Raw genomic sequence first — 5,278 nt, forward strand, 5'->3', positions numbered from 1 at the left:
TGCATCTTGGATTAATTTAATGCTTGGAATTTCTAATTAGCTGTAGTATTATAGATGTATCAACCAATCTGATGTTATATATCTTCAGGGTAGCATGCTAGATGTGGCTCTTAAGACTGTCAGTGTATCTACAAAAGTGACCCTAGATGTTGGGTTTGCCTGCTATGAGAGGACTCAAGTAGGAGTCAGTGGAACAAAATATAGGCAAATTCTAAAATTTAACTAATGTATACATTCAATGAAAAATAGCAGAGTATTTATGCAAGAGTAGGTATTATGACAACCAGGTCCTCTAACAAAGTCACAGTCCCTTAGGTTGTGTGTTGCCCCACACCCTTAATCCTTTCAACTAGGAGGCTAAGATTTCCAGTCTGTTGAGGGTTTCACATCAGCTTGCGACCAAATGAGACCTTTCCCTAATGAACAGAAGAAGAGGAAACAGCCAATATAAATCAGGAAGCAACAAATGACATGCCCAAAATATAGCTTACTTAAGAATGGCAAAACCTACCATCCATCAGATTTAACATATAATTTATCCTGATATGGAAAGTGCAATTGGCACTTCCGATTCAAGCCTATGTGCCAGGCTTATTTGGCGAGTACCGATCTGATGTAATCCCAGTACCTTTTGGAATGATTTTGGTCTCGGTTATGCTGCACTCCTGCTTAAGTCCCTCTTTGCTGTGCTGTGGGTCCAAGTAGGCTGGCTTGGTCACTGGATCGCTGCTCTGGTTGCTGGTCCTGGGTGCTGTGAGATCCCTTCCCCAGGTCTATGGTGCTTGCTGGTGCTTGTGCTGGTTGTGGGGGAGGGGAGGCTGTGGATGGTGGCTCTAGTTCTTCCACTGGTCCACGTGAACCTCTACCTCCTGAGCTGCTCCTCTTTTGGTCACTGCGGTTCTCCTTTCACGTTTCTTGAGTTTGCGAGGAGCTCCAATGTGAGTGGAGAATCTGTCACCTGGCTTTTCCTGCTGCTCAACCTGAGCCTGTCAGGTGTGGTTTGCAGACCTGGTGCCACCGCTGCTGGAGCTGCTTCTGCCTGCTTATGTTAGCTCTAGATGCTCTGGGTCTCTCCTCCAGGTGTGGGGTCTGGGGCAGGGGCTTCAGTGGTCCATATTTCTCCAGCCCGTTCTTGAACGGGGTTGGCGTGTGGGGAGTGTTGTCCATGGAGTACTTCTGATCTGGAGTTACAAACGTGGCGTGCTTCTGGTGCAAGGGCGTCTTGTCCCAGTGCAGAGGTGTGGTGACCACCACCTTTTGGCTACACACTGGAGTGGATGTCAGTGAGGGGTTCTCCAGCTCCAAGGTGTCCTGTTTGTTCCAGAAGTTCAGAAACTGGGAAGGAGAGAAAGGAAGAGTCTTGACAGGTGTGGTCTTTGGGGTGAGACTGTTACAGGAGTCCAGGAAGGATAGGCTGGCGCTGTTCTCCGTGACAGGGGAAAGGGCCACACGCCACTTCTTCTGCCTCTTGAGCACTGAGGGCAGTGTGCCAATACCTCAGCCCCCAACCTCGGTGTTGGGGGAGATGGGAATCAACACTCCCGGCTGCTACAGCTCAGGTCCGAGATGGTGTAGCCATCAAGCCAATTCTCAGTCATGCCGGGCCTCAGGGCAATGGCCTGATGGGGTGGCAGTGCCTGTGGCTGGTGCTCCTGTGATGACTGGGGTTGTCCTGGACTACTGCTGCTGCCTTCTGCAGATGGCTCCTCAGGGAGGTCAAATTTACTTAGGTCACACCAAGCATCGGGGTCCAACTCGATCAGGTCCAGGGCTTCTGAGAGGCTGGCCCCTACAGCAGGGATGAGCAGGTTTGACGCCTCCACTACCCACTTGTAGGGCAGGCTCATTTCTGGGGAGGAGTCCTCCTGGTCTTCACGCTTAGGGAAGACCTCCAGGGGCTGGGGGCTGTGTACGTCACACAGCTCTACAGGAATGGGCTGCTGCTCCTTAAAAGTGGCAGCTGCTGTGGCTTCCTCCTCACTGCTTTCCTCTTCTTTCATGGCAAGTGGCACCAGGGCCAAGTGGTCACAAGGCTTCCCTGCCCTTCTGCAGACTGGGCCCTCTGGTGGCCATCCTTGTCCTCAAGCTCCAGCAGCAGGTAGACTGGGGGCTTGCAGTCTTTGGATTCATTCAGAAAGCCTCCTGTGTCCACTTTCCTTTTGATGGTGGAGTTCCAGTGATTCTTCACAGCAACTGTCCTTCCAGGCAGCATCTTGGCAATCTCAGCCCAGCGATTGCCCAGCACTTTATGGGCTTCGCAAATGATGCGGTCCTCCTCCTCAGTCCAGCATGACTTCTTCACCTCAGGGTTGAGGTGGTTGTGCCAACGTTCGCGGCACTGTTTCCCCAGCCAGCCCTTCAGGTGCTTGGCAATGAGCGTTCTTGACCAGCTCAATAACCTTCTGGTCCTCCTCTTTGGTCCATGGCCCCTTGACCAGGTGTGGATTCAAAACCCTCAGCCACCAGTACTGGCACTCCTGGTCTGTGCGGTTAGGGAAGTGGCTGGCCAGGAACTTCCAGTCTTGCTGTCCAAACTGCCTCACCAGGGCCCTCATTTGCTCACCCTCTTCATGGGTCCATTTGACTTTGCACTTGCTGTCTCTCGGCTCCAGCAAGTCTGAGTCTGTGTCCTGGTAATGCAGCTCATCCAGTTCCTCACCGCGTGTCAGTGGAGACATCTCTCCCCCGCCCGCCCCCGCCCGCCCCCGCCCCTGGCGAGAGCCAGGTGGAGGATCAGGGAGACCGGCTTGCTCCACCCGCCCACGCCCTCCCCGGCTCTCCTGCCTCAGGCGCACTGGGTAATTTCTTATACATCTCACTTTTTAGTAGAAGACTGTATTTAACTGGGACTTTTTTTGTGTGTGGCTTTTTCTCCCTTTTTCTGCTTTGGCGTGGTTCCTACACCACCATCTTAACCAGAAAGTTCTTATGTTTTTATTTTTTTATTTATTTGAGAGTGACAGAGAGAGAAAGAGGCAGATAGAGAGAGAATGGGCGCACCATGACCTCCAGCCACTGCAAACGAACTCCAGATGCATATGCCACCTGTGCATCTGGCTTACATGGGTTCTGGGGAATCGAGCTTTGAGGTCCTTAGGCTTCACAGACAAGTGTTTAACTGCTAAGCCAACTCTCCCAAAATAGTCCTTATGTTTTGACGTTTCATTCTTATTGTCATTCTCCATTCTCTGTGTCAAAACAGTGATGGACATAGAATTTTGCAGGTCTTGTGGGGGTGAAAACCGTTACTGTGAGGTCATGAATGCACTGGACAGTTTATGAGGCTGGAAAGCATGATGAAACTTCTGACTTCCTTTGCTTTTTTTTGACTTAATAAAATTTTATTTTTTCAAATGTACAGTTAGGTGGGTTGAACCTGTTTACGTATCCTCACCAACAGCAGGACATTTTCACCTTTGGTATTTCTGGTGTAAGTCATTTGAGCTCTGTGCTTTGAAGCCAGTTTGATAAGTCCTTTACTAAAGAGCTCTTGAAGGGCTGCCCTGGCCAGGGAACTGTGGATCTTCAGTCTCAGAGACCACAACAGGGGTTATAAGCTTATAGTTGGGAACTTCCTTTCAGAGTTTTCCTAACTAGCTTTTTCAAACAGGAGTAGGTTGTTGAACTTGTCCCAAACTTTGCCTTTGGACCACTTCTTCTTTTTGGCCTTGCCTCCAGACTTGTTGACTGAGTCTTTGTCTTTCTTAGCTGACTTCCTGGCATCTTTCTTCTTGTCCTTGGGCAGCATGGTGAAGCTCGGAGAGCCATGGTGACCACTGAAGCTTTACTAGCATGTCAGACAAAAAAGAAAGCTTTGCTTTTCAATATTGTTTTGGTTTCTACAGTTTTAGATTAATTTAGGATTGGCTGTCCCATTTCTGAAGAAAGAAAATTGGAATGTTGATAGGAATCACACTCAATCTGTAGATAGTTTTGGGTATTTTCTTAAGGTAAGGTGGCACCCATGAGGTGGGTGGATTGCTATGATTGAACTCAGGCCAGCCTGAGACTAAATAGTGAATTCTAGGCCAGCCCTGGCTAGAGTGAGATCTTACCTTGAAAATCGTCCCCCCACACAAAAAGGAATAGTCAGGTTTCCTAGTCGTGAACACATTTTCCACTTTAGTATTCTTTTAAAACATTTCACATTTGTGCATGTGTATATGTGTGTGCAGGTGCACATGTGTGAATGGTGTGTGGGCATGTGTGTATGGAGGCCAGAGGAACCTTAGGTGTTCTTCAGGAACCCTAAAAAATTTACCTTAAAAATATTTCTTGGCTGCAGAGTATGATGTCAGGCTTGCAATTAGTGCTCATCGTTTCTGCAACAGGAGAATGGATTTAAGATGGGTGATGTTGAGAAAGCCAAGAAGATCTTTGTTTGGAAGTGTGCCCAGTGCCACACTGGAAAAGGGAGGCAAGCACAAGACTAGACCAAAACTCCATGGTCTTTTGGGGTGGAAGACCAGTCAAGCTGCTGGATTCTCTTATACAGAGGCCAACAAGAACAATAACATCACTTGGGGAGAGGACATACTGATGGGGTATTTGGAGAATCTCAAAAAGTATATTCCTGGAACAGAAATGATCTTCACTGGCATCAAGAAGAAAGGAGAAAGTACAGACCTAATAGCTTATATTAAAAATGCTACTCAAAGGCCAGTAAGCTAGAAAAGAGATATGAAGGGAAGAGAAAGGAAGAGAAGGGGTTACCTAATAGTGTTGTGTGTGTGTGTGTGTATATATATATATATATATATATATATATGGAAAAGAATAGATTAATGGGGGGTGAAAAGGCCCAAAGTGAGGTCAGGGGAAGAGATTGAGTAAAGGAAAGGTAGAGGGAGGGTTAATCAAAATCTAAGAGGATATAAATAAATCATATGGAAACCTACTTTTTTGGGCAATGGAACACTTTTTTTGCTAGAAAATTTTCAGTGCCAGGGATGGGATACCTCCAGTGAGTTGTTGGCCAGGGAGGTCCCTGATACCCCATAAACATTATAGGCCAATGCTGAGGCCCTTGGTTTCCCACCAGGAATAGATGGTAAGACCCTATTGCTGAAGACTCCACATACTTGGGCTACAAGGCCACTGAGAACTCCTGCTGGAACTGAGCTGAGAACCTCCTCCATGTAGACCAGCTGACAGAAAGCTGGAAGAAGCCATTCTGCAATGAAGTTCAATGGGAGAAAGAGAGATCACCAGTGAAGATACTCAACAGTGGACACTGCAAGCCTTATATTTGGCCAACCAGGCCAAATGAGCCAATGGG

At 47.9% G+C, this 5,278-nt stretch overlaps 2 pseudogenes; one reads left to right on the top strand and one right to left on the bottom strand.

The window, feature by feature from the left end:
* Window positions 1-383: 383 nt before the first annotated feature.
* Window positions 384-2,678, bottom strand: LOC101613991 (annotated as a pseudogene).
* A 1,653-nt stretch (window positions 2,679-4,331) lies between these two features.
* Window positions 4,332-4,671, top strand: LOC101614281 (annotated as a pseudogene).
* The last annotated feature ends 607 nt before the right edge of the window (window positions 4,672-5,278 follow it).

Source organism: Jaculus jaculus, chromosome 5 (genome assembly GCF_020740685.1).
Source record: "Jaculus jaculus isolate mJacJac1 chromosome 5, mJacJac1.mat.Y.cur, whole genome shotgun sequence".
Taxonomy (NCBI): Eukaryota; Metazoa; Chordata; class Mammalia; order Rodentia; family Dipodidae; genus Jaculus; species Jaculus jaculus.